Below are 22,361 nucleotides of genomic sequence, written 5' to 3'. Positions count from 1 at the left end.
AGTACAGGAGATATAAGAGGAGCGGTGATATCACATCTTATTACAGTACAGGTGATATAAGAGGAGCAGTGATATCGCATCTTATTACAGTACAGGAGATATAAGAAGAGCGGTGATATCACATCTTATTACAGTACAGGTGATATAAGAGGAGCGGTGATATCACATCTTATTACAGTACAGGGGATATAAGAGGAGCTGTGATATCACATCTTATTACAGTACAGGTGATATAAGAGGAGCGGTGATATCACATCTTATTACAGTACAGGAGATATAAGAGGAGCGGTGATATCACATCTTATTACAGTACAGGAGATATAAGAGGAGCGGTGATATCACATCTTATTACAGTACAGGAGATATAAGAGGAGAGGTGATATCACATCTTATTACAGTACAGGGAGATATAAGAGGAGCGGTGATATCACATCTTATTACAGTACAGGGGATATAAGAGGAGCTGTGATATCACATCTTATTACAGTACAGGTGATATAAGAGGAGCGGTGATATCACATCTTATTACAGTACAGGTGATATAAGAGGAGCGGTGATATCACATCTTATTACAGTACAGGAGATATAAGAGGAGCGGTGATATCACATCTTATTACAGTACAGGAGATATAAGAGGAGCGGTGATATCACATCTTATTACAGTACAGGAGATATAAGAGGAGCGGTGATATCGCATCTTATTACAGTACAAGTGATATAAGAGGAGAGGTGATATCACATCTTATTACAGTACAGGGGGGTATAAGAGGAGAGGTGATATCACATCTTATTACAGTACAGGAGATATAAGAGGAGCGGTGATATCACATCTTATTACAGTACAGGAGATATAAGAGGAGCGGTGATATCACATCTTATTACAGTACAGGAGATATAAGAGGAGCGGTGATATCACATCTTATTACAGTTCAGGGTGATATAAGAGGAGTCGTGATACCACATCTTATTACAGTACAGAGTGATATAAGAGGAGCGGTGATATCACATCTTATTACAGTACAGGGAGATATAAGAGGAGCGGTGATATCACATCTTATTACAGTACAGGAGATATAAGAGGAGCGGTGATATCACATCTTATTACAGTACAGGGGGATATAAGAGGAGCGGTGATATCACATCTTATTACAGTACAGGTGATATAAGAGGAGCGGTGATATCACATCTTATTACAGTACAGGTGATATAAGAGGAGCGGTGATATCACATCTTATTACAGTACAGGGGGATATAAGAGGAGCGGTGATATCACATCTTATTACAGTACAGGAGATATAAGAGGAGCGGTGTTATCACATCTTATTACAGTACAGGAGATATAAGAGGAGCGGTGTTATCACATCTTATTACAGTACAGGAGATATAAGAGGGGCGGTGATATCACATCTTATTACAGTACAGGAGATATAAGAGGAGCGGTGATACCACATCTTATTACAGTACAGGGGGATATAAGAGGAGCGGTGATATCACATCTTATTACAGTACAGGAGATATAAGAGGAGCGGTGATATCACATCTTATTACAGTACAGGAGATATAAGAGGAGCGGTGATACCACATCTTATTACAGTACAGGGGGATATAAGAGGAGCGGTGATATCACATCTTATTACAGTACAGGAGATATAAGAGGGGCGGTGATATCACATCTTATTACAGTACAGGAGATATAAGAGGAGCGGTGATATCACATCTTATTACAGTACAGGTGATATAAGAGGAGCGGTGATATCACATCTTATTACAGTACAGGTGATATAAGAGGAGCGGTGACATCACATCTTATTACAGTACAGGGTGATATAAGAGGAGCGGTGATATCACATCTTATTACAGTACAGTGATATAAGAGGAGCGGTGATATCACATCTTATTACAGTACAGGGGATATAAGAGGAGCGGTGATATCACATCTTATTACAGTACAGGAGATATAAGAGGAGCGGTGATATCAGTTATACAGTGGCATGTAAAAGTTTGTGCACCCTTGGTCAAAATTCCTGTTATTGTGAACAGTTAAGGTCTAAAGTTACAGATGAAACATTTCCTATGTATTTTAGGCAAAAAAAATAAATATGGTCATTTTTTACTTTTTCAAAATTACAAAAAGGAAAATGGGCAGATGCAAAAGTTTATGCACCTTTGGAGATTTGTGCTCAGATAACTTTGACCAAGGTTTCAGCCCTTAATTAGCCTGTTAGGGTTATGACTTGTTCTTCATCATCATTAGGAAAGGCCGGAGATGCAGATTATAAAAACCAGCCTCCTCTAACCTGGTGCCATAAACCAGCAGGGATGGGGTCTTCTAAGCTGCTGCCGAGCTCTGAGAATGGTGGAGGCCACAAAGCAGGAGAAGCTATGAGAAGAGAGCAAAGAGTTTACAAGTTGCCCTTTCCACAGTTTGAAATGTAATTAAGAAATGGCAGTTACCAGGAGCAGTGGAGGTCAACATAAGGTCTGGAAGACCAAGCAAAATGTCAGTGAGAGCTGCTGGTAGGATTGCTAGAGAGGAAAGTCAGAATCGCTGCATGACTGCAGAAGACCTTCAGAAAGATTTAGCAGACTGGAGTTGTGGTACATTGTTCTACTGTTCAGAGACACCTGCACAAATATGGCCTTAATGGAAGAGTCATCAGAAGAAAACCTCTCCTGCTTCCTCACCATAAAATTCACCTTCAGAAGTGCAAAAGAACATCTAGACAAGCCTGATGCATTTTGGAAACAAGTCCTGTGGACCGATGAGGTAAAATAGAAGTCTGTGGCCACAATGATCAAAGGTGTGTGTGGAGAAAAAAGGGCACAGAATGTCAGGAAAAGAACATCCCGCTAACCAATAAGCATGAGGGAGGATCAATCGTGATTTGGGGTTGTGTTGGATCCAATGGCACGGGGAACATTTCACGGGTAGAGACAAGAATGGATTTAATGAAATTTCAACAAGTTCTTGATACAAACATAACACCATCTGTAAAAAAGCTGATGGTGAAAAGAGGAGGATTCTAGAAATGGATAAAGATCCTAAACACAAGTCACAATCCACAATAGACGACCTCAAAAGGCGCAAGCTGAAGGTTTTACAATGGCCCTCACAGTCCCCTGATCTGAACGTCATTGAATATCTGTGGCCAGTCCTCCAAATAGCAGAGGATGCAAGACGCCCCAGGAATCTCACAGAACTGGAGGAATTCTCCAAGGAAGAATGGAGGAAAATCCCTCAAACAAGAAGTGAAAGACTCTGTCTGGCTACAAAAAGCGTTTACAAGCTGTGATCCTTTCACAAGGGGGCGCTACTAGGTACTAACCATGCAGGGTGCACAAACTTTTGCAATTGACCATTTTCCTTTTTTGTAATTTTTAAAATGTAAAAGACGAAAATATACAAGGAAATGTGTCATCTGTAACTTTAGGTCTTTTAGATCATTTCATCTTCAACTTGCTTAACTGTTCACAATAACAGGAATTTTGGCCAGGGGTGCACAAACTTTTACATCCCCACTGTAGATGAATATAAAAATAAAAAACTTTGCATCCTCTCAGTTTTGAAAATATTAGATAAGATTTGTGTGAGAAGTGCAATGGCTGATAACAGAGTAATTGTACCGTACAATTGGTGGAACGGATGGAGTGATGAGGACATGAGGAGGAGACGTAGGAGGCGCAGAGCTCCGGGGTACAGACGTCTGAGGACATGAGGAGACGTAGGAGGCGCAGAGCTCCCGGGTACAGACGTCTGAGGACATGAGGAGGAGACGTAGAAGACGCAGAGCTCCCGGGTACAGACGTCTGAGGACATGAGGAGGAGCTCCGGAGTACAGACGTCTGAGGACATGAGGAGGAGACGTAGAAGACGCAGAGCTCCGGAGTACAGACGTCTGAGGACATGAGGAGGAGACGTAGGAGGCGCAGAGCTCCGGGGTACAGACGTCTGAGGACATGAGGAGGAGACGTAGGAGGCGCAGAGCTCCGGGGTACAGACGTCTGAGGACATGAGGAGACGTAGGAGACGCAGAGCTCCGGGGTACAGACGTCTGAGGACATGAGGAGACGTAGGAGGCGCAGAGCTCCCGGGTACAGACGTCTGAGGACATGAGGAGGAGACGTAGGAGGCGCAGAGCTCCGGGGTACAGACGTCTGAGGACATGAGGAGGAGACGTAGGAGGCGCAGAGCTCCGGGGTACAGACGTCTGAGGACATGAGGAGGAGACGTAGGAGACGCAGAGCTCCGGGGTACAGACGTCTGAGGACATGAGGAGGAGACGTAGGAGACGCAGAGCTCCGGGGTACAGACGTCTGAGGACATGAGGAGGAGACGTAGGAGACGCAGAGCTCCGGGGTACAGACGTCTGAGGACATGAGGAGGAGACGTAGGAGACGCAGAGCTCCCGGGTACAGACGTCTGAGGACATGAGGAGGAGCTCCGGAGTACAGACGTCTGAGGACATGAGGAGGAGACGTAGAAGACGCAGAGCTCCGGAGTACAGACGTCTGAGGACATGAGGAGGAGACGTAGGAGGCGCAGAGCTCCGGGGTACAGACGTCTGAGGACATGAGGAGGAGACGTAGGAGGCGCAGAGCTCCGGGGTACAGACGTCTGAGGACATGAGGAGACGTAGGAGACGCAGAGCTCCGGGGTACAGACGTCTGAGGACATGAGGAGACGTAGGAGGCGCAGAGCTCCCGGGTACAGACGTCTGAGGACATGAGGAGGAGACGTAGGAGGCGCAGAGCTCCGGGGTACAGACGTCTGAGGACATGAGGAGGAGACGTAGGAGGCGCAGAGCTCCGGGGTACAGACGTCTGAGGACATGAGGAGGAGACGTAGGAGACGCAGAGCTCCGGGGTACAGACGTCTGAGGACATGAGGAGGAGACGTAGGAGACGCAGAGCTCCGGGGTACAGACGTCTGAGGACATGAGGAGGAGACGTAGGAGACGCAGAGCTCCGGGGTACAGACGTCTGAGGACATGAGGAGGAGACGTAGGAGACGCAGAGCTCCGGGGTACAGACGTCTGAGGACATGAGGAGGAGACGTAGGAGACGCAGAGCTCCGGGGTACAGACGTCTGAGGACATGAGGAGGAGACGTAGGAGACGCAGAGCTCCGGGGTACAGACGTCTGAGGACATGAGGAGGAGACGTAGGAGACGCAGAGCTCCGGGGTACAGACGTCTGAGGACATGAGGAGGAGACGTAGGAGACGCAGAGCTCCGGGGTACAGACGTCTGAGGACATGAGGAGGAGACGTAGGAGACGCAGAGCTCCGGGGTACAGACGTCTGAGGACATGAGGAGGAGACGTAGGAGACGCAGAGCTCCGGGGTACAGACGTCTGAGGACATGAGGAGGAGACGTAGAAGACGCAGAGCTCCGGGGTACAGACGTCTGAGGACATGAGGAGGAGACGTAGGAGACGCAGAGCTCCCGGGTACAGACGTCTGAGGACATGAGGAGACGTAGGAGGCGCAGAGCTCCCGGGTACAGACGTCTGAGGACATGAGGAGACATAGGAGGCGCAGAGCTACCGGGTACAGACGTCTGAGGACATGAGGAGGAGACGTAGGAGGCGCAGAGCTACCGGGTACAGACGTCTGAGGACATGAGGAGGAGACGTAGGAGGCGCAGAGCTCCGGGGTACAGACGTCTGAGGACATGAGGAGACGTAGGAGGCGCAGAGCTCCCGGGTACAGACGTCTGAGGACATGAGGAGGAGACGTAGGAGGCGCAGAGCTCCGGGGTACAGACGTCCGAGGACATGAGGAGGAGACGTAGGAGACGCAGAGCTCCCGGGTACAGACGTCTGAGGACATGAGGAGACGTAGGAGGCGCAGAGCTCCCGGGTACAGACGTCTGAGGACATGAGGAGACATAGGAGGCGCAGAGCTCCCGGGTACAGACGTCTGAGGACATGAGGAGGAGACGTAGGAGGCGCAGAGCTCCCGGGTACAGACGTCTGAGGACATGAGGAGGAGACGTAGGAGGCGCAGAGCTCCGGGGTACAGACGTCTGAGGACATGAGGAGACGTAGGAGGCGCAGAGCTCCCGGGTACAGACGTCTGAGGACATGAGGAGGAGACGTAGGAGGCGCAGAGCTCCCGGGTACAGACGTCTGAGGACATGAGGAGACGTAGGAGGCGCAGAGCTCCCGGGTACAGACGTCTGAGGACATGAGGAGACATAGGAGGCGCAGAGCTCCCGGGTACAGACGTCTGAGGACATGAGGAGGAGACGTAGGAGGCGCAGAGCTCCCGGGTACAGACGTCTGAGGACATGAGGAGGAGACGTAGGAGGCGCAGAGCTCCGGGGTACAGACGTCTGAGGACATGAGGAGACGTAGGAGGCGCAGAGCTCCCGGGTACAGACGTCTGAGGACATGAGGAGGAGACGTAGGAGGCGCAGAGCTCCCGGGTACAGACGTCTGAGGACATGAGGAGACGTAGGAGGCGCAGAGCTCCCGGGTACAGACGTCTGAGGACATGAGGAGACGTAGGAGGCGCAGAGCTCCCGGGTACAGACGTCTGAGGACATGAGGAGGAGACGTAGGAGGCGCAGAGCTCCCGGGTACAGACGTCTGAGGACATGAGGAGACGTAGGAGGCGCAGAGCTCCCGGGTACAGACGTCTGAGGACATGAGGAGACGTAGGAGGCGCAGAGCTCCCGGGTACAGACGTCTGAGGACATGAGGAGGAGACGTAGGAGACGCAGAGCTCCCGGGTACAGACGTCTGAGGACATGAGGAGGAGACGTAGGAGAGGCAGAGCTCCCGGGTACAGACGTCTGAGGACATGAGGAGGAGACGTAGGAGAGGCAGAGCTCCGGGGTACAGACGTCTGAGGACATGAGGAGGAGACGTAGGAGGCGCAGAGCTCCCGGGTACAGACGTCTGAGGACATGAGGAGGAGACGTAGGAGGCGCAGAGCTCCCGGGTACAGACGTCTGAGGACATGAGGAGGAGACGTAGGAGAGGCAGAGCTCCCGGGTATAGACGTCTGAGGACATGAGGAGGAGACGTAGGAGGCGCAGAGCTCCCGGGTACAGACGTCTGAGGACATGAGGAGACGTAGGAGGCGCAGAGCTCCCGGGTACAGACGTCTGAGGACATGAGGAGACGTAGGAGGCGCAGCGCTCCCTGGTACAGACGTCTGAGGACATGAGGAGACGTAGGAGGCACAGCGCTCCCTGGTACAGACGTCATTACTCGGGTCCGGAGGTTACACTGGATATATGAGATGTAAGTGCCGCCATCCACACCCCGGGCCGTCACCCATGTTCTGTATATTATATGGCAGGCGTGGTCATATGTCAACACAGAGGACGCGGAAAGCCAACAGACGCACGTCAGGGACTACTGACCACCAGACCGGACTCCCCTCCGTGCACTCACCTCCTCCATTTCGGTAACACAGATACGGAAACCTCCAGACATTGCCCAGGCCGACGCAGTAGCCAATACATGAGAGGAGGAACTCATACTTTCCCCCCCAGGTCTCCCGGGGCGGCTGGGATGGCAGGGTGGGGGCCACAGACTGGTTACGAGGTGGCGGCGGCTCTCTGACATTGTCGCCTTCTGATCCTGGGATTTCCTGAACTGACGACTCCTGAAAGAGAAGGGCGAAAAAGGAGATTATTATAGGGAGAAAGCTCAATGCCAGTCTGCAGCTTATCCAGAGAAGGCTCCTGGCACTGTGCCGTGTACACCAGGGTTCACACCAGGGTTCGGCCATGTTCAGATCCGCGTATTAGGGGCGCATTTGTAGGTCTCTATTATGCCTGACCACCAGTTTCAAGGGGATCTAAGATGTGGTACATACATTTCATAGATGCAAATGGGATTTTCTCCAAATTTAGTTGTATTATTTCTAACTGATCCTGGAGATTTTGGACCTTGAGGGTTGAACAGTGTTCCAGCAGTGCGAGCAGATGGATAAGCCAGCCCCCTTCTTTATGACGACCAAGGAATAGCGAGGGGGAATCGCCTAATGCTCAGTTCAGTGGCCCAGCCAGCCCCCTTGTACATTATGACCAATGAATCGAGAGATAAGGGTGATGGCTGATGTCCATAAAAGCATCCAAGCCAGCCCCCTTCTATATAACAGCAAATTTATAGACAGAAGGGGGCAGGTATGTTTATTAAGATGACCAGTCAGACAGCCCCGACCTTTACACCGGTCACTGAGGAGGCTGGCTATGGTGAACACAGGATGGAAGGGGAGCTGCTGTGACCGACAAATATCTGAAGATTGGGCAACTATTCTCACTACATACAGTGCTTTGAAAAAGGTCCTTAAGTAAAATCCTGAGTGACCGATCGCCTCCAGAAGTCACAAACTAGTACACTTCTCATAACTACAGCTGTTCTGTGAAGACCTCAGAGGTTTGAGAACATTAGGGATCAAACAGCATCATGAAAACCAAGGAGCCCATCAGACAGGTCAGGGATAAAACTGAAAACCAAGGAGCCCACCAGACAGGTCAGGGATAAAGCTGAAAACCAAGGAGCCCACCACACAGGTCAGGGATAAAGCTAAAAACCAAGGAGCCCATCAGACAGGTCAGGGATAAAGTTGTGGAGAAGAGGAAAGCAGGGTTAGGTTATAAAAAATAGCCCATCCTCTAAACATCTCACGGGGCACTGTTCAATCCATCATTCAAACATGGAAGGAGTATGGCACAACTGCAGATCTACCAAGACATGGCCGTCCATCTAACCTGACATCCCAAGCAAGGAGAGCGCTAATGAGAGAAGAAGCCAAGAGGCCCATGGTCATTAGAGGAGCTGCAGATCCACAGCTCAGGGGGAGAATCTGTTCACAGGAAGACTATTGGTCGTATACTTCATAAATCTGCCCTCTATGGAAGAGCAGCAAGAAGAAAGACATTTTGAAAACAAACCACAAGAAGTCACGTGTGCAATTTACTATAAGCCATGTAAGACACAGCAAGCATGTGGAAGAAGGGGCTCTGGTCAGATGAGACCAAAGGAGAACCTTTGGGCTAAATGCAAATTGCTGTGTGTGCGGAAAATGAACACTGTACATCACCCTGAAAACACCATCCCCACCGTCACACATGGTGGTGGCAGCATCCTGCTGTGGGGAGGCTTTTCTTCAGCAGGGGCCGGGGAGCTGGTCAGAGGTGATGGGAAGATGGATGGAGCTAAATACAGGACAATCCTGGAGGGAAACCTGTTAGAGGCTGCAGAAGACCAGAGACCGGGGTGTAGGTTCACCTTCCGGCAGGACAACGACCCTCAACATCCTGCAGAGCCACAATGGAGGGTTTAGATCAGAGCATATTCCTGTGTGTGAACGGCGCAGTCACAGTTCAGACCCAAATCTAGAGAATATCGCTGATCACAGACATCTCCATCCAATCACTGAGCGAGAGCGAGGGGGCAAAGCTGGAGAGACAGACCCCAAAAGACTGCAGCAGAGAAAGGTGGAGAGACAGACCCCAAAAGACTACAGCAGAGAAAGCTGGAGAGACAGACCCCAAAAGACTGCAGCAGAGAAAGCTGGAGAGACAGACCCCAAAAGACTGCAGAGAAAGCTGGGAGACACAGACCCCAAAAGACTGCAGAGAAAGGTGGAGAGACAGACCCCAAAAGACTGCAGAGAAAGGTGGAGAGACAGACCCCAAAAGACTGCAGAGAAAGGTGGAGAGACAGACCCCAAAAGACTGCAGAGAAAGCTAGAGACACAGACCACAAAAGACTGCAGAGAAAGGTGGGAGAGACAGACCCCAAAAGACTGCAGAGAAAGCTAGAGACACAGACCACAAAAGACTGCAGAGAAAGGTGGGAGAGACAGACCCCAAAAGACTGCAGAGAAAGGTGGAGAGACAGACCACAAAAGACTGCAGAGAAAGCTAGAGACACAGACCACAAAAGACTGCAGAGAAAGGTGGGAGAGACAGACCCCAAAAGACTGCAGAGAAAGCTAGAGACACAGACCACAAAAGACAGCAGAGAAAGCTGGGAGAGACAGACCCCAAAAGACTGCAGAGAAAGGTGGAGAGACAGACCCCAAAAGACTGCAGAGAAAGGTGGGAGAGACAGACCCCAAAAGACTGCAGAGAAAGGTGGGAGAGACAGACCCCAAAAGACTGCAGAGAAAGGTGGAGAGACAGACCCAAAAGACTGCAGAGAAAGCTGGGAGAGACAGACCCCAAAAGACTGCAGCAGGAATTGCAGCAGAAGGTGGTCCTACAAAGTACTGACTCAGGGGGCTGAGCCGAGAGGAGAACGAACACCACGGCCAAGAAGTGATGGAGACAATAGGACGTGAAATGACGGACAGAGATAATAATGTGAAAAATCGTCTTAATGAGAATGGATGTCAACCTCGTGTCGGGGGGGGCTCGGCCTCGTGTGTCGGGGGGGGGGGAGCTCGGCCTCGTGTGTCGAAGGGGGGGGGCCCTCGGCCTCGTGTGTCGAAGGGGGGGGGCCCTCGGCCTCGTGTGTCGAAGGGGGGGGCCCTCGGCCTCGTGTGTCGAAGGGGGGGGGGCCCTCGGCCTCGTGTGTCGAAGGGGGGGGGGCCCTCGGCCTCGTGTGTCGAAGGGGGGGGGGGCCTCGGCCTCGTGTGTCGAAGGGGGGGGGGGCCTCGGCCTCGTGTGTCGAAGGGGGGGGGGCCTCGGCCTCGTGTGTCGAAGGGGGGGGGCCTCGGCCTCGTGTGTCGAAGGGGGGGGGCCTCGGCCTCGTGTGTCGAAGGGGGGGGGCCTCGTGTGTCGAAGGGGGGGGCCTCGGCCTCGTGTGTCGAAGGGGGGGGGCCTCGGCCTCGTGTGTCGAAGGGGGGGGGCCTCGGCCTCGTGTGTCGAAGGGGGGGGGCCTCGGCCTCGTGTGTCGAAGGGGGGGGGCCTCGGCCTCGTGTGTCGAAGGGGGGGGCCCTCGGCCTCGTGTGTCGAAGGGGGGGGGCCCTCGGCCTCGTGTGTCGAAGGGGGGGGCCCTCGGCCTCGTGTGTCGAAGGGGGGGGCCCTCGGCCTCGTGTGTCGAAGGGGGGGGCCCTCGGCCTCGTGTGTCGAAGGGGGGGGCCCTCGGCCTCGTGTGTCGAAGGGGGGGGCCCTCGGCCTCGTGTGTCGAAGGGGGGGGCCCTCGGCCTCGTGTGTCGAAGGGGGGGGCCCTCGGCCTCGTGTGTCGAAGGGGGGGCCCTCGGCCTCGTGTGTCGAAGGGGGGGGCCCTCGGCCTCGTGTGTCGAAGGGGGGGGCCCTCGGCCTCGTGTGTCGAAGGGGGGGGCCCTCGGCCTCGTGTGTCGAAGGGGGGGGCCCTCGGCCTCGTGTGTCGAAGGGGGGGCCCTCGGCCTCGTGTGTCGAAGGGGGGGGCCCTCGGCCTCGTGTGTCGAAGGGGGGGCCCTCGGCCTCGTGTGTCGAAGGGGGGGCCCTCGGCCTCGTGTGTCGAAGGGGGGGGCCCTCGGCCTCGTGTGTCGGTTACAAGGGGATGAATTCATGGAAGACGTAAGTTCATTGTACCGAGTCATTCACGCCTGGTCTTGGATATTACCAGACACTTCAGCAAGGAAGGGGTTAAGTGTCCACAGAGGCCCAAACAAGAGATGGAAAAGTTAATACTTCCTTAATGACCAGCGGTAGACACATGCTGAGAGATCCCCTCCATCCCCAGGAGCACAGCGCCCCCTCTGGACACAACACAGCTCCACAGTACATCCCACCAAGGAGAAGATGGAACAGAGGACGTCCATGGAGGCAAGAACTGCTGCTACAGTGAGGAGGCAAAGGGCGCCGCCGCCAGGGGGCACGAGAGGCAAAGGGCCCCCGCCGCCAGGGGGCACGAGAGGCAAAGGGCCCCCGCCGCCAGGGGGCACGAGAGGCAAAGGGCCCCCGCCGCCAGGGGGCACGAGAGGCAAAGGGCCCCCGCCGCCAGGGGGAACGAGAGGCAAAGGGCCCCCGCCGCCAGGGGGCACGAGAGGCAAAGGGCCCCCGCCGCCAGGGGGCACGAGAGGCAAAGGGCCCCCGCCGCCAGGGGGCACGAGAGGCAAAGGGCCCCCGCCGCCAGGGGGCACGAGAGGCAAAGGGTCCCCCGCCGCCAGGGGGCACGAGAGGCAAAGGACCCCCGCCGCCAGGGGGCACGAGAGGCAAAGGACCCCCGCCGCCAGGGGGCACGAGAGGCAAAGGGCCCCCGCCGCCAGGGGGCACGAGAGGCAAAGGGCCCCCGCCGCCAGGGGGAACGAGAGGCAAAGGGCCCCCGCCGCCAGGGGGAACGAGAGGCAAAGGGCCCCCGCCGCCAGGGGGAACGAGAGGCAAAGGGCCCCCGCCGCCAGGGGGCACGAGAGGCAAAGGGCCCCCGCCGCCAGGGGGCACGAGAGGCAAAGGGCCCCCGCCGCCAGGGGGCACGAGAGGCATAGAGAACAGCTAACTTCTCAACTGTAGGACTACTCTCTTTAATTGAATTGTCAGCAGAATGATGAGGATGATGATGATGAGGATGATGATGATGAGGATGATGATGATGGCCGTGTGATGGATAATTACTCGGTCACTTTATGGGCAGCAGCGTCTAATGTTCTCCTGAATCAGAGCAGTGACAGCCATACGGCTCATCCTGGGTGTAGCCATCACCACTGTGGCCCAGCTACATTACTGGGAGCATTGTCAGCCGATCACTGCGGATTCCATAATGCATCATCATCATCTTCATCTTCATCATCATTCCAGTCTTAAAGTGACCAAGCCACATCTGCACAGATATCCAATCAGAATGAACTAGAGCGCCAGGAGCCAATCAGAAGCCAGGAGATGTAAGGCCCCCCCCCCCCCTAGGGTTCTGTTCACATCTGTCTCGCAGTTTCCGCTGCCGTCTCTGCCGGGACTTGTGGGGATCACAGGCATTAACTCCTCACCATTGTCAAGACCTCTGCTTGCTGTCAGTAAACTGTCAGCTGAACACAACTAAAAGCACAGCGCTCTGCAAATGTTTGTTACAATGTATCAGTTCAGGTGAAATGTATCAGCCTGTAGTCACACTGGATGCAATGTAACAAACCCTCAGCTGTGTGAGCAGCTCAGGAGGATTAATCATTGTGTGTCCCAGAACTCAGCGTCCTGTCAGTGAACGAAGCGAAGCTGTAAGTGTCGTGATGACAGGAGGACGCTGCCCGCTGTTATCTGCCAGTATACGGGTATATATACAGTACAGACCAAAAGTTTGGACACACCTTCTCATATAAAGATTCTTCTGTATTTTCATGACTATGAAAATTGTACATTCACACTGAAGACATCAAAACTATGAATTACCACATGTGGAATTATATACTTAACAAAAAAGTGTGAAACCACTGAAAATATGTCTTATATTCTAGGGTCTTCACAGTAGCCCCCTTTTGCTTTGATGACGGCTTTGCACACTCTTGGCATTCTCTTGATGAGCTTCAAGAGGTAGTCACCGGAAATGGTTTTCCAACAATCTTGAAGGAGTTCCCAGAGATGCTTAGCACTTGTTGGCCCTTTTGCCTTCACTCTGTGGTCCAGCTCACCCCAAACCATCTCGACTGGGTTCAGGTCTGGTGACTGTGGAGGCCAGGTCATCTGGTGTAGCCCCCCATCACTCTCCTTCTTGGTCAAGTAGCCCTTACACAGCCTGGAGGTGTGTTTGGGGTCATTGTCCTGTTGAAAAATAAATGAAGGTCCAACTAAATGCAAACCGGATGGAATAGCATGCCGCTGCAAGATGCTGTGGTAGTCATGCTGGTTCAGTATGCCTTCAATTTTGAATAAATCCCCAACAGTGTCACCAGCAAAGCCCCCCCACACCATCACACCTCCTCCTCCATGCTTCACTGTGGGAACCAGGCATGTAGAGTCCATCCATTCACCTTTTCTGCGTCGCACAAAGACACGGTGGTTGGAACCAAAGATCTCAAATTTGGACTCATCAGACCGAAGCACAGATTTCCACTGGTCTAATGTCCATTCCTTGTGTTCTTTAGCCCAAACAAGTCTCTTCTGCTTGTTGCCTGTCCTTAGCAGTGGTTTCCTAGCAGCTATTTTACCATGAAGGCCTGCTGCACAAAGTCTCCTCTTAACAGTTGTTGTAGAGATGTGTCTGCTGCTAGAACTCTGTGTGGCATTGACCTGGTCTCTAATCTGAGCTGCTGTTAACCTGCGATTTCTGAGGCTGGTGACTCGGATAAACTTATCCTCAGAAGTAGAGGTGACTCTTGGTCTTCCTTTCCTGGGGCGGTCCTCATGTGAGCCAGTTTCTTTGTAGCTCTTGATGGTTTTTGCAACTGCACTTGGGGACACTTTCAAAGTTTGCCCAATTTTTCGGACTGACCGACCTTCATTTCCTAAAGTAATGATGGCCACTCGTTTTTCTTTACTTAGCTGCTTTTTTCTTGCCATAATACAAAATCTAACAGTCTATTCAGTAGGACTATCAGCTGTGTATCCATCAGACTTCTGCACAACACAACTGATGGTCCCAACCCCATTTATAAGGCAAGAAATCCCACTTATTAAACCTGACAGGGCACACCTGTGAAGTGAAAACCATTTCCGGTGACTGAAGCTCATCAAGAGAATGCCAAGAGTGTGCAAAGCAGTCATCAAAGAAAAAGGTGGCTACTGTGAAGAACCTAGAATATAAGACATATTTTCAGTTGTTTCACACTTTTTTGTTAAGTATATAATTCCACATGTGGTAATTCATAGTTTTGATGCCTTCAGTGTGAATGTACAATTTTCATAGTCATGAAAATACAGAAAAATCTTTAAATGAGAAGGTGTGTCCAAACTTTTGGTCTGCACTGTAGATCACAGTGATGTCACTTGTGCTGTATACAGAGGGGTATACAGGTATATATAGATCACAGTGATGTCATGACAACATTACAATGTATCCCAGTTCTGCCCCATCTCTCTCTCTGACTCCTCAGTGCCCGCTCGTCTGTCTCTGACTCCTCAGTGCCCCCCGTCTCTCTCTCTCTCTGACTCCTCAGTGCCCCCCGTCTCGCTCTCTCTCTCTGACTCCTCAGTGCCCCCCGTCTCGCTCTCTCTCTCTGACTCCTCAGTGCCCCCCGTCTCGCTCTCTCTCTCTGACTCCTCAGTGCCCCCCGTCTCGCTCTCTCTCTCTGACTCCTCAGTGCCCCCCGTCTCGCTCTCTCTCTCTGACTCCTCAGTGCCCCCCGTCTCGCTCTCCCTCTCTGACTCCTCAGTGCCCCCCGTCTCGCTCTCTCTCTCTGACTCCTCAGTGCCCCCCGTCTCGCTCTCTCTCTCTGACTCCTCAGTGCCCCCCGTCTCGCTCTCTCTCTCTCTGACTCCTCAGTGCCCCCCGTCTCTCTCTCTCTCTCTCTGACTCCTCATTGCCCCCCGTCTCTCTCTCTCTCTCTGACTCCTCAGTGCCCCCCGTCTCTCTCTCTCTCTCTCTGACTCCTCAGTGCCCCCCGTCTCTCTCTCTCTCTGACTCCTCAGTGCCCCCCGTCTCTCTCTCTCTCTCTCTCTGACTCCTCAGTGCCCCCCGTCTCTCTCTCTCTGACTCCTCAGTGCCCCCCGTCTCTCTCTCTCTGACTCCTCAGTGCCCCCCGTCTCTCTCTCTCTCTCTCTGACTCCTCAGTGCCCCCCGTCTCTCTCTCTCTCTGACTCCTCAGTGCCCCCCGTCTCTCTCTCTCTCTGACTCCTCAGTGCCCCCCGTCTCTCTCTCTCTCTGACTCCTCAGTGCCCCCGTCTCTCTCTCTCTCTGACTCCTCAGTGCCCCAGTCTCTCTCTCTGACTCCTCAGTGCCCCAGTCTCTCTCTCTGACTCCTCAGTGCCCCAGTCTCTCTCTCTGACTCCTCAGTGCCCCAGTCTCTCTCTCTGACTCCTCAGTGCCCCAGTCTCTCTCTCTGACTCCTCAGTGCCCCAGTCTCTCTCTCTGACTCCTCAGTGCCCCAGTCTCTCTCTCTGACTCCTCAGTGCCCCAGTCTCTCTCTCTGACTCCTCAGTGCCCCAGTCTCTCTCTCTGACTCCTCAGTGCCCCAGTCTCTCTCTCTGACTCCTCAGTGCCCCAGTCTCTCTCTCTGACTCCTCAGTGCCCCAGTCTCTCTCTCTGACTCCTCAGTGCCCCAGTCTCTCTCTCTGACTCCTCAGTGCCCCAGTCTCTCTCTCTGACTCCTCAGTGCCCCAGTCTCTCTCTCTGACTCCTCAGTGCCCCAGTCTCTCTCTGACTCCTCAGTGCCCCAGTCTCTCTCTCTGACTCCTCAGTGCCCCAGTCTCTCTCTCTCTCTCTGACTCCTCAGTGCCCCAGTCTCTCTCTCTGACTCCTCAGTGCCCCAGTCTCTCTCTCTCTCTGACTCCTCAGTGCCCCAGTCTCTCTCTCTCTCTCTCTCTGACTCCTCAGTGCCCCAGTCTCTCTCTCTCTCTGACTCCTCAGTGCCCCAGTCTCTCTCTCTCTCTCTCTCTCTCTCTCTGACTCCTCAGTGCCCCCCGTCTCTCTCTCTGACTCCTCAGTGCCCCAGTCTCTCTCTCTCTCTCTGACTCCTCAGTGCCCCAGTCTCTCTCTCTCTCTCTCTGACTCCTCAGTGCCCCAGTCTCTCTCTCTCTCTGACTCCTCAGTGACCCCGTCTCTCTCTCTCTCTCTCTCTCTCTCTCTCTCTCTCTCTCTCTGACTCCTCAGTGACCCCGTCTCTCTCTCTCTCTGACTCCTCAGTGCCCCCCCGTCTCTCTGACTCCTCAGTGCCCCCCCGTCTCTCTCTCTCTCTGACTCCTCAGTGCCCCCCGTCTCTCTCTCTGACTCCTCAGTGCCCCCCGTCTCTCTCTCTCTCCTCAGTGCCCCAGTCTCTCTCTCTGACTCCTCAGTGCCCCAGTCTCTCTCTCTGACTCCTCAGTGCCCCAGTCTCTCTCTCTGACTCCTCAGTGCCCCAGTCTCTCTCTCTGACTCCTCAGTGCCCCCCGTCTCTCTCTCTGACTCCTCTGTGCCCCCCGTCTCTCTCTCTGACTCCTCTGTGCCCCAGTCTCTCTCTCTCTCTGACTCCTCAGTGCCCCAGTCTCTCTCTCTCTCTGACTCCTCAGTGACCCCGTCTCTCTCTCTCTCTGACTCCTCAGTGACCCCGTCTCTCTCTCTGACTCCTCAGTGACCCCGTCTCTCTCTCTGACTCCTCAGTGCCCCCCCGTCTCTCTCTCTGACTCCTCAGTGCCCCCCGTCTCTCTCTCTGACTCCTCAGTGCCCCCCGTCTCTCTCTCTCTCCTCAGTGCCCCAGTCTCTCTCTCTGACTCCTCAGTGCCCCAGTCTCTCTCTCTGACTCCTCAGTGCCCCAGTCTCTCTCTCTGACTCCTCAGTGCCCCAGTCTCTCTCTCTGACTCCTCAGTGCCCCAGTCTCTCTCTCTGACTCCTCAGTGCCCCAGTCTCTCTCTCTGACTCCTCAGTGCCCCAGTCTCTCTCTCTGACTCCTCAGTGCCCCAGTCTCTCTCTCTGACTCCTCAGTGCCCCAGTCTCTCTCTCTGACTCCTCAGTGCCCCAGTCTCTCTCTCTGACTCCTCAGTGCCCCAGTCTCTCTCTCTGACTCCTCAGTGCCCCAGTCTCTCTCTCTGACTCCTCAGTGCCCCAGTCTCTCTCTCTGACTCCTCAGTGCCCCAGTCTCTCTCTCTGACTCCTCAGTGCCCCAGTCTCTCTCTCTCTCTGACTCCTCAGTGCCCCAGTCTCTCTCTCTCTCTGACTCCTCAGTGCCCCAGTCTCTCTCTCTCTCTGACTCCTCAGTGCCCCAGTCTCTCTCTCTCTGACTCCTCAGTGCCCCCCGTCTCTCTCTCTCTCTGACTCCTCAGTGCCCCAGTCTCTCTCTCTCTCTGACTCCTCAGTGCCCCAGTCTCTCTCTCTCTCTGACTCCTCAGTGCCCCAGTCTCTCTCTCTCTCTCTCTGACTCCTCAGTGCCCCAGTCTCTCTCTCTGACTCCTCAGTGCCCCAGTCTCTCTCTCTGACTCCTCAGTGCCCCAGTCTCTCTCTCTGACTCCTCAGTGCCCCAGTCTCTCTCTCTGACTCCTCAGTGCCCCAGTCTCTCTCTCTGACTCCTCAGTGCCCCAGTCTCTCTCTCTCTCTCTGACTCCTCAGTGCCCCAGTCTCTCTCTCTCTCTCTCTCTCTGACTCCTCAGTGACCCCGTCTCTCTCTCTCTCTGACTCCTCAGTGACCCCGTCTCTCTCTCTGACTCCTCAGTGACCCCGTCTCTCTCTCTCTCTCTCTCTCTCACTCCTCAGTGACCCCGTCTCTCTCTCTCTCTCTCACTCCTCAGTGACCCCGTCTCTCTCTCTGACTCCTCAGTGCCCCCCGTCTCTCTCTCTTTCTCTCTCTCTCTGACTCCTCAGTGACCCCCCCGTCTCTCTCTCTGACTCCTCAGTGCCCCCCGTCTCTCTCTCTGACTCCTCTGTGCCCCCCGTCTCTCTCTCTGACTCCTCTGTGCCCCCCGTCTCTCTCTCTGACTCCTCTGTGCCCCCCGTCTCTCTCTCTGACTCCTCTGTGCCCCAGTCTCTCTCTCTCTCTGACTCCTCAGTGCCCCAGTCTCTCTCTCTCTCTGACTCCTCAGTGCCCCAGTCTCTCTCTCTCTCTCTGACTCCTCAGTGACCCCGTCTCTCTCTCTCACTCCTCAGTGACCCCGTCTCTCTCTCTGACTCCTCAGTGCCCCCCGTCTCTCTCTCTCTCTCTCTTTCTCTCTCTCTCTGACTCCTCAGTGCCCCCCCGTCTCTCTCTCTGACTCCTCAGTGACCCCCCCGTCTCTCTCTCTGACTCCTCAGTGCCCCCCGTCTCTCTCTCTGACTCCTCAGTGCCCCAGTCTCTCTCTCTCTCTGACTCCTCAGTGCCCCAGTCTCTCTCTCTCTCTGACTCCTCAGTGCCCCAGTCTCTCTCTCTCTCTCTCTGACTCCTCAGTGCCCCAGTCTCTCTCTCTCTCTGACTCCTCAGTGCCCCAGTCTCTCTCTCTCTCTCTGACTCCTCAGTGCCCCAGTCTCTCTCTCTCTCTGACTCCTCAGTGACCCCGTCTCTCTCTCTCTCTCTCTGACTCCTCAGTGACCCCGTCTCTCTCTCTCTGACTCCTCAGTGACCCCGTCTCTCTCTCTGACTCCTCAGTGACCCCGTCTCTCTCTCTCTCTCTGACTCCTCAGTGACCCCGTCTCTCTCTCTCTCTCTCTGACTCCTCAGTGACCCCGTCTCTCTCTCTCACTCCTCAGTGACCCCGTCTCTCTCTCTCACTCCTCAGTGACCCCGTCTCTCTCTCTCACTCCTCAGTGACCCCGTCTCTCTCTCTCACTCCTCAGTGCCCCCCGTCTCTCTCTCTCTCTCTCTCTCTTTCACTCTCTCTGACTCCTCAGTGCCCCCCCGTCTCTCTCTCTGACTCCTCAGTGACCCCCCCGTCTCTCTGACTCCTCAGTGCCCCCCGTCTCTCTCTCTGACTCCTCAGTGCCCCCCGTCTCTCTCTCTGACTCCTCAGTGCCCCCCGTCTCTCTCTCTCTGACTCCTCTGTGCCCCCCGTCTCTCTCTCTCTGACTCCTCAGTGCCCCCCGTCTCTCTCTCTGACTCCTCAGTGCCCCCCGTCTCTCTCTCTCTCTGACTCCTCAGTGCCCCCCGTCTCTCTCTCTCTGACTCCTCAGTGCCCCCCGTCTCTCTCTCTCTGACTCCTCAGTGCCCCCCGTCTCTCTCTCTCTCTGACTCCTCAGTGCCCCCCGTCTCTCTCTCTCTCTGACTCCTCAGTGCCCCCCGTCTCTCTCTCTCTCTGACTCCTCAGTGCCCCCGTCTCTCTCTCTGACTCCTCAGTGCCCCCCGTCTCTCTCTCTCTGACTCCTCAGTGCCCCCCGTCTCTCTCTCTCTCTGACTCCTCAGTGCCCCCCGTCTCTCTCTCTCTCTATCTGACTCCTCAGTGCCCCCGTCTCTCTCTCGGACTCCTCAGTGCCCCAGTCTCTCTCTCGGACTCCTCAGTGCCCCAGTCTCTCTCTCTGACTCCTCAGTGCCCCAGTCTCTCTCTCTGACTCCTCAGTGCCCCAGTCTCTCTCTCTGACTCCTCAGTGCCCCAGTCTCTCTCTCTGACTCCTCAGTGCCCCAGTCTCTCTCTCTGACTCCTCAGTGCCCCAGTCTCTCTCTCTCTCTGACTCCTCAGTGCCCCAGTCTCTCTCTCTCTCTGACTCCTCAGTGCCCCAGTCTCTCTCTCTCTCTCTGACTCCTCAGTGCCCCAGTCTCTCTCTCTCTCTGACTCCTCAGTGCCCCAGTCTCTCTCTCTCTCTCTCTGACTCCTCAGTGACCCCGTCTCTCTCTCTCTCTCTGACTCCTCAGTGACCCCGTCTCTCTCTCTCTCTGACTCCTCAGTGACCCCGTCTCTCTCTCTCTCTGACTCCTCAGTGACCCCGTCTCTCTCTCTCTCTGACTCCTCAGTGACCCCGTCTCTCTCTCTCTCTGACTCCTCAGTGACCCCGTCTCTCTCTCTGACTCCTCAGTGACCCCGTCTCTCTCTCTCTGACTCCTCAGTGACCCCGTCTCTCTCTCTCTCTCTGACTCCTCAGTGCCCCCCGTCTCTCTCTCTCTGACTCCTCAGTGCCCCCCGTCTCTGACTCCTCAGTGCCCCCCGTCTCTCTCTCTCTGACTCCTCAGTGCCCCCCGTCTCTCTCTCTGACTCCTCAGTGCCCCCCGTCTCTCTCTCTGACTCCTCAGTGCCCCCCGTCTCTCTCTGACTCCTCAGTGCCCCCCGTCTCTCTCTCTCACTCCTCAGTGACCCCGTCTCTCTCTCTCTCTCTCACTCCTCAGTGACCCCGTCTCTCTCTCTCTCTGACTCCTCAGTGACCCCGTCTCTCTCTCTCACTCCTCAGTGACCCCGTCTCTCTCTCTCACTCCTCAGTGACCCCGTCTCTCTCTCTCACTCCTCAGTGACCCCGTCTCTCTCTCTCACTCCTCAGTGCCCCCCGTCTCTCTCTCTCTCTCTCTTTCACTCTCTCTGACTCCTCAGTGCCCCCCCGTCTCTCTCTCTGACTCCTCAGTGACCCCGCCGTCTCTCTGACTCCTCAGTGCCCCCCGTCTCTGACTCCTCAGTGCCCCCCCGTCTCTCTCTCTGACTCCTCAGTGCCCCCGTCTCTCTCTCTCTCTCTGACTCCTCAGTGCCCCAGTCTCTCTCTCTCTCTCTCTGACTCCTCAGTGCCCCAGTCTCTCTCTCTCTCTGACTCCTCAGTGCCCCAGTCTCTCTCTCTCTCTCTCTGACTCCTCAGTGCCCCCCCGTCTCTCTCTCTGACTCCTCAGTGCCCCCCCCCGTCTCTCTCTCTCTGACTCCTCAGTGCCCCCCCATCTCTCTCTCTCTGACTCCTCAGTGCCCCCCGTCTCTCTCTCTCTCTCTCTCTCTCTCTCTCTCTCTGACTCCTCAGTGCCCCAGTCTCTCTCTCTCTCTCTGACTCCTCAGTGACCCCGTCTCTCTCTCTCTCTCTGACTCCTCAGTGACCCCGTCTCTCTCTCTCTCTGACTCCTCAGTGACCCCGTCTCTCTCTCTCTCTGACTCCTCAGTGCCCCCCCGTCTCTCTCTCTCTCTGACTCCTCAGTGCCCCCCGTCTCTCTCTCTGACTCCTCAGTGCCCCCCGTCTCTCTCTCTCTCCTCAGTGCCCCAGTCTCTCTCTCTGACTCCTCAGTGCCCCAGTCTCTCTCTCTGACTCCTCAGTGCCCCAGTCTCTCTCTCTGACTCCTCTGTGCCCCAGTCTCTCTCTCTGACTCCTCTGTGCCCCCCGTCTCTCTCTCTGACTCCTCTGTGCCCCCCGTCTCTCTCTCTGACTCCTCTGTGCCCCAGTCTCTCTCTCTCTCTGACTCCTCAGTGCCCCAGTCTCTCTCTCTCTCTGACTCCTCAGTGACCCCGTCTCTCTCTCTCTCTGACTCCTCAGTGACCCCGTCTCTCTCTCTGACTCCTCAGTGCCCCCCCGTCTCTCTCTCTGACTCCTCAGTGCCCCCCCCGTCTCTCTCTCTCTCTGACTCCTCAGTGCCCCCCGTCTCTCTCTCTGACTCCTCAGTGCCCCCCGTCTCTCTCTGACTCCTCAGTGCCCCAGTCTCTCTCTCTGACTCCTCAGTGCCCCAGTCTCTCTCTCTGACTCCTCAGTGCCCCAGTCTCTCTCTCTGACTCCTCAGTGCCCCAGTCTCTCTCTCTGACTCCTCAGTGCCCCAGTCTCTCTCTCTGACTCCTCAGTGCCCCAGTCTCTCTCTCTGACTCCTCAGTGCCCCAGTCTCTCTCTCTGACTCCTCAGTGCCCCAGTCTCTCTCTCTGACTCCTCAGTGCCCCAGTCTCTCTCTCTGACTCCTCAGTGCCCCAGTCTCTCTCTCTGACTCCTCAGTGCCCCAGTCTCTCTCTCTGACTCCTCAGTGCCCCAGTCTCTCTCTCTCTCTGACTCCTCAGTGCCCCAGTCTCTCTCTCT

General features: G+C 54.8%; 1 pseudogene; it reads right to left on the bottom strand.

The window, feature by feature from the left end:
- The window catches only part of LOC141243505 (sodium-dependent proline transporter-like), a 67,247-nt pseudogene that overhangs the window by 39,650 nt on the left and 5,236 nt on the right, over positions 1–22,361 (bottom strand).

This window comes from Phyllobates terribilis, unplaced genomic scaffold, assembly GCF_046119375.1.
Source record: "Phyllobates terribilis strain yellow unplaced genomic scaffold, ASM4611937v1 Scaffold_2__4_contigs__length_985480577, whole genome shotgun sequence".
NCBI lineage: Eukaryota > Metazoa > Chordata > Amphibia > Anura > Dendrobatidae > Phyllobates > Phyllobates terribilis.
Note: the sequence above shows the minus strand (reverse complement) of the source record. Positions and strands in the feature narration are given on the sequence as shown.